At 39.5% G+C, this 12,708-nt stretch overlaps 1 long non-coding RNA gene across 2 annotated transcripts in view; it reads right to left on the bottom strand.

Moving 5' to 3' along the window:
* Positions 1-3,286, bottom strand: part of LOC113955437 — a 31,763-nt gene extending 28,477 nt beyond the window's left edge. Inside the window, exon 1 of one of the 2 annotated variants that reach the window (XR_003530556.1) lies at positions 3,039-3,286. This is a non-coding gene — a long non-coding RNA (uncharacterized LOC113955437). Of the gene's footprint in view, positions 1-1,060; positions 1,142-3,038 lie in introns of those variants that run through there. The other variant, XR_003530558.1, reaches the window with a different exon arrangement.
* Positions 3,287-12,708: the final 9,422 nt, after the last annotated feature.

The following is a 12,708-nucleotide window of genomic DNA, read 5'->3' as shown; positions in this document are numbered from 1 at the left end:
TCTTCCCCATAAATCTTCATTTTGGCTTTGTACACATTTGATATTGCTGCTGACAAATTTTGCAAAAAGTATTTGTACTTAAATTAGGTTAAAGAAGTTAATACGAAGGAATAAACCTATATTTTTCAGTATGAGTGCAAATAATATTTTTTTCATTTCTTGATTAAAATGTCATAGAATATAAGAAAATGTTATTCTCAAGAAAATAATGCTAATGCTGTGCTCCAAGCAGAATGATACATAATGCAAAAGGAAAGATGGTAAGAAGTAATTCATATGTATCCACCACAATTCACTGATGGGTACTTTTCTTTAACCAATATAGTGTCTAATGGGCACAATAACTGGAATACGAACAAAAAGCCATTTTCACTTCCAATACACTTTACAGTGATGCTTTTGCAATTTAAGTCCCATTCTTAATCCATTTTCACAGGCCTTTACCTTAATGCAACAAAATGAAAGTGACCTGAGGGACATTTTCTCCTCTCCATCAGAAAATATAGGCAAGCTACGTGAACTCCAAAATATGTAGATTGTTGTTCTTAAATGGGGCTGTTTCAGTCAGAGCACAGAGACACTTTACAGCCACCGAGGCATAACTATACATTTACTTTCCCAGCAGTTTAATTTGCTACACTGCCACTGGTATTGCAACCATGGTTTACAAAATCATACCACAATGATTTAATGTACTTCAAATTTCAAAACCCTCTCTGGTAATTGGGTGATAGTAATTGACTCAATCTTAGCAAAGCATTCTCAATAATTGCTTTATTATAATTTTTTCAATTATTTCACAGTTAAGTATAAATTTCTTACCTCTGAGCGGCTCACTTGAACTTACTTTAAAATGATCACCTTTGCCAGTTACAAAAATAACATGTTAGATTTTCTCTTAGAGTGAAACATAGCAATTTCCAATGTGACTTAATAATTAAGAAATCTAATAGGCATCTAAATGGGAGACGCAGTCAAGAGGAACTAGTTTTTAAAATTTTCATTGAGCCACCATTGAAAAGCAATGTTATATTGTATTGTGCAGAAAACCAAAACCCACCTGTTTGCTTTCCTTCAATTAAAACACATTTCAGTCATAAAAAGGAAAACATGAGTTTGTGAAGATATTTCACTCACCACAGAAAAAAGACTGTGGGGAAAAAGAGAATGTAGAAATAAAAATTGAAAGCACTAGTGCTGCCGTGGGATTTAGGTGCTGAAAAAATCTCCGGAGCAGTTAATTAGGGGTGAGGTAAGAAAGGGTTTATTTGCCAAGGCTAAGATGTTACAAGACACGCGCCCCTGTGCCCAAGATAATATAATACCATCCATCCAATCCCAGATGTGTCCACCCTGTGGCCTTTGCTCTGGACCGCCCCGGGGTCCACCCCCTTAAAATGGGTCTGGGGTAAATTTCGGGACCACCTACTTCATCACCTTCATCATCATCAGAGCACAAAGGGTACATAGTTACCTAATTCTTGACTGTATTCTGTGGTTTAGGCCCAGATATGCTGTTCTGTCAACTGTCTAGGCCTTGCCTTGACAAAAGACTAAACATTTCTATTAGATTTGGGGCTATGAGTGATATAGGGAGGATAGAATGGGGTAAGAGGTTTAAGGAATGTGTAAACAAGGGTGCTACAGGGAAAGGGAAAGGGACAAGGGACAAAGAAGGGAAGGGTTTCTGCTTTTAAAACCTACTTCCATTACTTACAAAACTTACAAGTCTTACAAATATTAGAAAAATAGAAAAAAAAACATTAGGGGCTTAAGGCATCACTAGTAATAATTTCAGAAACATATTTCAATTTTTGCTATATATAAACATGTGGCTATGTTTTCATAACTACAAAACTAAAATAAAGAACAGTTTATCCAAAAAACATATATAGTTTATCCTATCTTTTTTAGTAGAAAAATCAAAAGAAGCTGTTTCAGATTGAACTCTTTTCAAGGTGTTTATTATCAGATAAAAAAAAATCTTATTCAAGAGCTGTGTTTAAAAGACATGTATTTTTAGTCTTAAAAGAAATCTTAATACGTTCTTTTTTGTTTTTCATATGACAACCCTTTGAAAGGACTGAGGCTGAGCCCAGAAGTTTCATACTCCTATTTACTATCTCTATCTAGAAATAATTAAGTAATTATTGTGATCCAGTAGTTTCCTGGGGAACAGGAAGTGGTTTGTGAGCTCCAATTAGGGAAGCATGGAAGACAGAACTGCTGTCCACATCCCTATCTCTTCTAGGACTGGCATATGTGTTTTATTCAAACAAATTACCCTTGCCCACCAAACTTGAATTGGCAATCTCCCCTTCTCTGAAAAACTGAATTGCAAGCCCTGCACAGGTGCTGGGATGTGGTGAAAAGGAGACACAGGTACCAAAATCATGGCATGTATCAGGAGAACGGTTCAAGTGTACAAGGCCACTCCACTTCTGCTTTTGGGAGAAGACCAGCTCCCAAGTACCCAATGAAATGTTTTCCCTCTGACCTCAGAAGAAGCAGGATCATGTCTTGCTTCTCATATGCAGGTTGCAGATAAAAATTAAGGATGTGTTCAGCCCTGTTGGCAATCACAGTAGAGGTGCTGATCACTGAATTAACAGGCACAGTCTAAGTTCCCCTGCTCAGCTTTTAAAAAGCAGTGTGCTCCCAGGGAGCAATGCCATCTCTACATCTTTGTCTATGTGTTTGTCTGCCATTTGTTACACTGAAGTTACTAGCAAGTTGAGATGTGCAATGGCAGAAAAGTGGGCCCTAAAATACCCTGTAGTTTGGTGTCTGTTCAATGTTCTGACAAAGATTATCAAACACGGTGGGTGATTTTCAGGGACAAAGTTCTTCCCGGTGTTAAGCAGTGTGATGGAAACAGCAACAGAGGAAAAAAAAAAAGAAATCATTCTCTTGTCACCCTGGAGAATGTTGGAGACATCCTTGTGTAGTTTTAGTGCCATGGGATAAGTGATAAATTATGTACATGGCACAACATCATGCTGGTTTTGGGGAGGGCATTGTGAAGGTGAAACACATACCTTCTGCTCATGAATGTCAATCTAACGAAGTCTTGGAAGCTGATACTGCTGTCAGACTGCTACAAAACAAAAAGGACAGGAGACAGGTTGTCTGGGTACTTGCCATGAATGACAACTGAACAGATACTTCACTGTTGGAAAAAGACCTCTTTGTGGGATAACAGAGTTGATTTTAAAATGGTTTGCTTCAAGGCTGTGAAACAAGAAATTCTCCAAACACTGGAAAGAAGAAAGTTACCATCACTAGGCTAGACCTTGAGATCAAGTATTGGCTTAAAAACAGTAATAGAAAAATACACTGTTGGATCTGTTTTCTCAAACCTGGATATTCTGCCTTTTCCAGATCATTCCAGCCCATGGCCTGACACAGCCCCTCAAACCACCACCATGATCTACCTCCTTCTTGCTTGGTGGAGACTGGTTGTGTTTCACACACTCTGAAACATGGCAAAGGTTCTATAGCTGTGCAAAATGTAATTAATTAGCAAATGCTATGACACTATATAGAAAACAAGTGTAAGCAACTTTCTATAGAGGTTTACCTTGATGTGGATGCATAAATACATACATGCACACATCTCACCTCCAAATATCAATAATCAGTGAGTCCCTACTCTATTTTGTAGGTGTGTTTGTTCTTTGATTTGATTCTAATTCCAAGATCATTTCTCACATGCCAGTAATTTGCCATTATATGATTTAGCAGTAAATCAGTCCGGCCCTTCCAATATTTTTAAGCAACTTTATGGATTCTTTGCTGAAAAGCAAAGCATCGCACAACAGACATGATGCTGACAGAAGACACAAATGCAGGTGCTGATACCTGGCTTTGGCACAGATGAGAACATAAATGTAAATACTCCCAGTACCTGCTGCCTGTGGTTGGCAGCTGTAACAGAAACCCAAAAATCAGCTCTAACTGTGACTGTTGGTCAGCCTGAGATTTTATTGATGGCAGGGGATCCACATACAGAGCTGTACAATTTAAGAATACATTGCCTACACAATTTGAAAATACACATCCAAAGAATGAAGCTAGAAGAAACATCTATGTCACAGGGAAGAGGAACCAAAGACAGGATATCACAGAATGAGAGCTTTACAAAGTATGTAAAATATGCTTGGGAGTAGGGCTTGATTTTATCTTTTGACATTTAACAGGAGCTGCTGGCACCATTTGAGACTATACTCTGTGCAATCAAACATGTAATTGTTTTGTATATGATGGCAGATATCCCTTCATCTGACATGTGCCACTCATATGATCAAATTTCATAAAGGCATTACACATTGAGCTGTGCAAACAAACTCATGAATGCATTATCATTGGCAGAAGGTCAGTTTTAGAAATAGCATAGGGAGTAAACTGAAGAAAAAAGAGCAAAATAACCACTTTTCTAATGTCAGCACTTGTTCTACATTTCAGTCTTACTATCATAAAAAGCATATTTGATTTCTTTTACCCTTTGCTACAAACAATAATTTACCCCTTGCTCAGGAAATGCTCAAAAGATTACTTGTGGCACAGTTGTCTTCTGTAGTTCTTTGAACACAACAGCAGTTCTAAAATCACCTCCAAACACCTACCAGCTTTGGTTTTGTCATGCAATGTACAAAATAGGATATACTCAGAGTTAGAAAATTCAACATCTGATTGGTTCACTAAACAAAAAAATCATTATCATTCATGGCAGAAGAAAAGGTGTTGGTTCGTTTTATAAGGTGAACTGCCTATAAGACAGCAGCTGTAAAAGACTGAGCAGTAGAACTAAAGCACTAACCAAATACACCAAAAATATAACTGTGATATCAAAGAGAGTGAATATGAACCCTGATCAATGAGAGAAATCTTTCTGTTTCTTCCATTATAAGAATATTTTTCTTTCCATTAGGAGAAAAAAAAAATTATAAAAACAGGTTGAAAAAAAAATCCCTTCCAATGAACCTCCAAGATTTAAAGAAGTTTGTATTGCCTGAGCTTTGTGCTCCTCAACTGCAGTCTGCCACAAGTTGGAAAAAATTTCAGTTTCCTAGTTCTTTCTTAGTTGGGAGTAGAAGTGAAACAGAAGTAGTATTTAGACCCTCAACCAAAAGTCTGCATCTCTCCTCTGCCTTACTTGTGCAAGCTCACAGAAAATGGAGTGAGAAAAGGACAGTGGGTTGCTTATTTGTTTGGAGCCTGCTGTTTAAGAAAGAGGCAGTATGTGTCACCTCCATGAGGGACATATAATGATATCAGCTAACTTTCTATTTCTGTAAGCAGTATCTCTTTTAAACTGAAGTTTTGTAACACATTCCTTTTTCCTCAATTTAGCAAAACTCAGGATCCTGACAGCAGTTTTAATTAGGAAGAGGACATCATGATAGAGTCAAGTAATTTTCAGTTGAAGATGGGTTTACTTAATAGGATGCATGAAGTTGTGTTTCGATGATCACAGGATCAAACACTAGGGCCTGTCATTACTCACAGCCTTGCCCAGCCCACAAACACTGGGCTTTTCTTCAGTGGCACAAACCCAATTGCTTGTCCCTCTAGTTTTTGTTCCCTTGCTTTTCTCACACATTATTTCAGTCCAACCCCTCCCTTCCTCTTAAACTTGCTAACATGAAGACAACAGCTCTTTGCAGTGCACATCTAAAGCCTTGCACATTCTTTCATTTTGGGTTAAGTTTGAGGAGACTTTCTGCCACTCACTCTACAGAGTGTCTCCCATGCCTGTATTTTACACCAGAGGGTTTGGCCCAGCCTGTAAGATGAAAATTGTAAGAGGTATTATACGGGATCAAACAGTTCAAGTTGTCTCCTGGAGCACATTTTCACTGTTTCAGCTGGAACAGACCTCAAGTGAGGAAGATTTCAGACAGAATATAGAAAAGGCTCTCAGAGCACCACAAGAATAATCATTCTGGAATGGCAGACATTAACACAGAGTTAAATTCAGATAGGAAGTTCAGTTTTACCTTTTTGTAATCTTTTCTTGACATGGTAAAAAAAAAAAAAAAGACTCATTTACTTGGGAAGAAGAACAGTTACAGAAAAGTGGTGTCAAATACTTTTCAGTCCTGCATACTAATGGAGGGGCTGGATACATCTCAACTACCATTCCTAACAAATATCTGGCCAGCTTTCTCCTCAACACCTCCAGAGGTGTCCAGAACCCTTCTGAGGGATCTCTTTCTATTTTATATCACTTTATTCTAACCTTCAACCTGAATTTCTTTCTTCCACTTTAAACCGATATGTTACTGTTCTGTTCCAAGGATGAAAGCAGAACAATTAGCTGCTACCCTCTGCTGCAAACTGGGATACTGTTATCCTATCTATTTTCTTTTCTTTATATTAAAACATAACCACTTCTTTCAATTTTCATTCTATCCTTTCTAAACTCTCCATTGAGGTGCCTCCAATTTGTCCATATCCTTGTTAAACAACGAAATATGTGTTATTGCAAGAATACCACTTGTTGACCTGTATTCAGTTGTTGTCCACTCCAAAAATCTTTCTCTAACATTCAGGCTCCTGGGCAGTTACTATTCTCCATTTTTCACCCCAGCTTGCCCCTTATCTTCCCATATGGGGACTTTGAAAAGCTGAGCCTGCTTTTGTTGATTTAGTACTTTCTGTCAAATTAACAAGGCCCTTTTGAATTCCGGTTTTGTCTTCCATTGTCCTTACAGCATAACAGTGTGATGTCCTCTGTGCATTTGACCAGTTTAACCTCCATTCCATTACCTGAGTCCTTAATGAAAATACGGAATAGAAACAGCTCCGCTTCAAAAGCTCTCTCACTCTGGCAGTGACATACAACAAGTTTGGAGTGGTTTCCACTCCATTGTGTGCAGTGTTTTCAGGCTGGACATAATTCCCTGTGCTGTATATAAAGATACCACGAGAAAAAGTCAAAAAGCTTAACAGAAGTCAATTTACATATCCCCCCATGTACTGTGTCCATTATCCTGCCCAAGAAAGAAATTGGATTAGTTTGAAATTACTCGTTCTTCACAAACCCATAGGGTTTTTTTAATCATTTCATCATCTTCAGCATTTGATAAATTGACTGTTTAATGATTTGTCCCATAACTTTTCCCGGGGCCAAAGCTGGTCTAATCACTCCTGAATTTCTCCAAATCAGTCCATTTTTTCCTCTTTTTTCCACCTGAAATCTTCAGCAATGATTTTGTGAAACTCATCCTATTAATAAAATCTATTCTATAAAAAAGATGAACCTAACAAATGTCCCAGAAAGCAATCTGCATATTAAAAAAATGCTATTAATCTGAATGACCCCAGGAATTTCAAAAAGGACCATGGCTCTTCCAGTGAAATTGCCAGAAAACAGGAACAACTGGGACTGCTTATTTTAGTAAGAATAGGAATCAGAGGGGACACGTTGGAAGGATACATGTGAGAGCACAGCATAAAGAAGTTAAGCCAAATACTTCAGTTAATCCTCCTGTGATGCAAAACAAGCAAGCAGGCAACAAAACTGAAAGGCACACTTTTAAAATTATAAACTCCCCTTTTCTGCTTTGAAAAGGCCAGTGTATAGATTCATGTAAGTGTTGCCAACAGTCAATAGCGAGGGAAAATGCCTAGCAGAGAGGATTAGACATTTCTGTAGATAAGAGCCAGAAGCAAATGCTGTCCCCTCCACAGAGGATCAGCAAAGCACCAGTTTTGCCTTCTTGAATCTAAACCAGGAGCAGGGACACAGGAAATTGCAGCAGCGATTAACTCCGGGGTCTCAGCACTGCTCTTGATGCCCGAGTGCTGATGGTGCCCACCAGTAGCTCACTCTCTCAGCACATTCCTACACTTGTGCTTCTGCCAGAGTGATTGCTGGCTACATTCTGCTTCCCTTCTCCCCCTGTTTTCCAATAGTTTCTTTACTATTTTGCAGCCACATAGCACCTGCTCAGCCTCGATCACTGTGTATCTGGTCTGGTACTCACATTTCCATGTGTTCATTTCCACAGCTCACTTGGCCTTTTCATCTGCTTCAAAATTATCCTCTTAAATGAAAAACTGATGTGAAGGACCCATTTAGGCTGGGACCACAGATAAACCACCATCCGCTCACCTACCTCTTTTTCCATAGCAGCCCACTTGGGTTTTGTTTGATTAAACTTCAATAAATTAATAGCCTTTTCTTTTAATATCTGTGCAAAGTCCACCTTAGCCCAACTTTTATTTGTATTCCCACTCAGCACTACACTCCTTGCTCACTAAGATATTTACTGCACACTGTTCAAAGTTTGCTCTGAAGCCAGAACTATTAGTTGCTTTAGGGCTTTTTATAGCACCTGAAGGGATAATATTAGTACTTCATAAACATTAGTGGTGTTATGAAACAAATGCCATTTGTTTGAGAAGATGGGATTTCCCCTCCTGCAGACACTTCTATGGAAGATTTGAGGCAAAGAGAAAATAATGTCAATATTGTACAGGAATTTTGAGTGCCCAAATGAGACACCTCATGCCTGACTTTTTGAACCAGCTAAAGAAACACCACAGTTTTTGGTTCAAAGCACATCTACCACGGGCTTGATCTGCAGCTGCAAGTCAGCGCTTCTCCAAATCAGACTCCAGGGTCCCTAAAGATGCATCACAGAAAAGACAGACACTGACAAGCAAATCCAGCTCTCTGGTGCACCATCCACGTGAGCCTTCCTTGGGAAGACATCGTCTTGTGCCCTGCAATCTCCAGCCACACAAAATCCAGATCACAGGTCCACTCAACATGCCCTTGCCTCCTTCTTTTAATTGCACTCTCCTTCCTTGACTCCTTTTTTCCATTACCTGCCCTAACAAACAGCTCACATCCATGATTTATTCTTCCCACTGTGATGCTTCCTGCCAGTTTGCGGTTGTGTACTCAAAGGCCGTTTCCTAACTGCAGGCACAGAGGGCTGCAGCAAAGCCACACGAGTTCTCAGAGCTTGACTTTACAAATTTAATGTCTTTTGCAATTCACCTCTTACTTAGTGCCTCATAAGAACCACGGGGAGAACAGCACACAGTGCCCTTCCTCTCACCTCCTTCTTTCCATGTCCACACCCCCAGACCACATGAATTGCAACCTGAGAAAGACAGAGCACAAGACTGCTATGGAGTGGCACAGCCTCTAAGGTGGGACTGAAATTCAGACACACCAGAGCAAGCTATAGCATTTTACCCCAAAGTTTCCTCCTCTGTTAAATTTACCATACTATCTATTTCCTTCAGCTCACTGCTGCAGATTCCCAAATCAGCTCTTGAGTGGGAAGACCAGAAAACATCTAGGTCATGTAGAAAAGAACGTGCTACTTACATAGTGCCACTATGTCCGGTGATACCTGTATGGAAAACATTTTCCTGTTTGGAATATACTCTTCACAACCACTACAACAAAATCTTTTCTGCTGCTGCAAAATCCTAAACCAGCACGGAGAAAGAATAAAGGAGAATTTTTAAAAAGGCAGGAAGAATTAAGAGCAAAAGTGTAGGGGAAACAAACAGGAGTTAAACTTGTGCAGTTCGCATTTTACACCAAAGCCTGGAGTGAAAAAAAAAATAAAAAGTGCACAGTGTCAAGGGCAAAGATTCGTTACTAAGAGTGTACATAGCTGGGAGCTTCAGGAGGGAAATGCAGTAGGTAGTTTGGGCTTCGGCTGGAGTGAAACGGGCCCATCAGTGCTCAGTGATTCAGATCGTTTTGTCTGATAAGCAACCGTGGGTGTGTGCTGGAGACACTGCAGTTTGTGTGTGCCGTGTTGTTTTCAGTATATTGACCTAACATCAATGTATTGCAGACAGTTAAGATACTTAGAGATTTGCAGAATGATGAGATTTAATCTTTTCAGTGCCCCAATTCTAGCTAGAAAGGCATGTGTGGGAGCAATTGGCTTTCCAAAAAAAAGTGGATTGTGTTATTAAGGTTTAAGTGAAGATTTTAGTTATCCAAAGTGGATTTATTTTGCTAGAGAAATGGCCATTTCTCTGCTTGGCTACCAGAGTGTGTGCCCTTGAAAGATTAATGTTTGCCCAAGGAATTTGCACGTTCCTCAGCTGGAGATAGTTTTCAGCAGAGCTCACACTGATAAAGCCAGTGAGGATTTTTTCTCCAAGAAGCTGACCTGCTAATGACTGTAGTGGTAAATCATATTACCTGGTTAACACTGTTCTTAAAATGTTAATTAAAAGGGCTTTTTATTTATGGAAAGTAAAAAATATATATACACATATACTACAGCAAAACTGCTGGTGCTGGATGGTAAGCACCTGTGTTCTATTTAGGCTTCATGAAAAAATTGGACAAACCTTTTTAGTGAGCAAGTGAGAGATATCACCCTATCAAGACCGCAGTAATTAGCAATTTACTAAAAATACCCCAATGTGGGTAATAATCCCTCATCCAGTGATCTGAAAGATCTTGTGAACTGCCTGGTTTAGGTGAAGAAACCAAGGAGCATGAGCTACACGGTCTGCCTGAAGTCACACAGTAACTGCAGCCTCTGATGCTCAACACCCAGGAGGCAGATTTACTGTGAAGTTTATTGTGCCTTCTGTACGGTTTGCTCTTGAACGTAGCATTTAGTTAGCAAAAGGTATTTACTGCTCACAGGAAGGATACATGATTACTCAGCAACTTGCATCAGTGCATGTTTTTACTGTTGGTTTCAGCCATTGCTTTTGGCAAGTCAATAAAAAAAGCTCCCATCGTTCACAGGTTCAGCCCCAGCATTTGTCAAATCTATTAGAAGATAGATTCTGTCATTTACAGCACTTTTCATCTTGTGTAGCCCTAAACACCAGCAGCTGGATTGAGATTGCCTTTTCAGAGTTCACGAGGGACTTTTACTGCTGTCAGATCTAAGCAAGACTTAAAAACTATTTCTCAAAGCAAGATTTATTGGAGGGCTAGCATCTGGTGACAAATGCTAGAGGAATAACAAACTCCTTTGTATTTCGGTGTTTCTTGACCTGCCTGTTTATTAATGTTCATCTTTCCTCATAACTCAAAAGCACAGCTTTGTGCTTCTGATGCATCCTTATGGAAACAAAATGCTGCTGCTTCTCCACATCAGAAACATCCACTTGTTAAATGTTCGTGTGGAAGTTACCAACAACTACGTTGCATTGCTTTCCTGCTCTCCCTATTCAAACCTAAGTAACAAATCTCTCCCAGCTCCACAAAAGAACTGACATATCTTCCAGGAGTTAAAAGATTACATATTTATATTTTTTTCTTCATTTTCCGTTTAAAAGCTCTGACTTCTGTCATGGACACTATGCAAGGGTTGGTAGCTACTGCCATCTCTGTGCAAATCCAAAATGCAAGTGAGGGACTGGTCTGCCACACGTGCCAGAAGTTGACTATTGCTAGCAATTCCAGGTTTTCCCTGAATCTTTTCCAGCCCTAGTACACTGCAACAAAAACTGCAAGAGACACTTTCTGGCTGCCCTTATTGAGGCAGAAGTCACAATGCATTTTAGAAGCGTTTTTGCAAGATTGCAGATTTGGAATCTGGAAACCAGTTAAATCTGCTCCCTTGTTTGTACTTACCAGCTTCCCCTACACACTTTTAGACATTTGCACCAGGTTTCCCACATGCAAGAACTGAGCCTAATGGGACACAGGCCCTGAGGAACCAGAGGACAGTCCTTTGGGCAGCCTGCCCCCTTCCCAACAGGACTCCTTCCTGCCTGTCATCTGGACACGGCCTGAGCAGCCATTCCCACCCTCTTAGACTCCAGTGACTGCATTTAGAAGACAAAGCTGAATTGGATCTTCTCAAACCAGCTAATAGGATTGTTATGCTTCACCAGTCTTGAAGTCCCTCTTGTTCTGTGAATATCTTACTGGGAATAATTCATCAAAATAATACCCTAGATCTAATCACAATTAATCCCTCTGCATAACACAGGCACATAGTGAAAACTTCTATTATCCTGTGTTCTTACATCAGTATCAGCCAGAATTGTATCACTGCATCACTTCAGTTCTGACTAGTGCACTGCTGTGTCTTTTAATGGGCTGCAATATTGCTGCTTTCCAGGTTTCCAATTTGTATGGGAATCAAATTTGTATTTGTATCAGTGTGTTAGGCATAATATTCCTCTATCAATTTCTTCAGTGATACAGTCACAGACTCCACTCTGCTACAGGTGCAAGTATCACAACATTTAAAAAAATAATAATAAACAACCCCCAAAACATTAATCAAACTGTTCAGAATTCCCACCTGTTCCATGTTGATGGCTATCAGTCATACTCACATGTTTCTGTAAGCATCTCCCAAAGTAATCTATCATCTGGAAACTTCTCTGAAGCAGCTAATTCTAAAGTGAGTCACATAAAATACTTAGGGAAATAAAACTTACATTGTAATCAGAACCTGATTCAAGAAAATAACATTATTCCCCATCAGGAACTGAGAAGAGCAGACTTGTATCAGGAGAAACCAACATAACCTGAATTTTAAAACCTTGTTACAAGTAATTTTCAGGCAACTTATTCTACAAATAGCCTGCAGATCTATCCAACTTATACCCCAAAATTAATCATGTTCTTTTCAAAAGATGATACTGTGGCACCAGAGCCCTCTCTTGGGCCAGTATTCCAACACAGTTTGCAGGGAGATTCACTGCAAAGCTGAGCACTGCTACAAGGTTTTGCAAATTCCTCAC

This window comes from Corapipo altera, unplaced genomic scaffold, assembly GCF_003945725.1.
Source record: "Corapipo altera isolate COAL_440 unplaced genomic scaffold, ASM394572v1 133, whole genome shotgun sequence".
Lineage (NCBI taxonomy): Eukaryota > Metazoa > Chordata > Aves > Passeriformes > Pipridae > Corapipo > Corapipo altera.
Note: the sequence above shows the minus strand (reverse complement) of the source record. Positions and strands in the feature narration are given on the sequence as shown.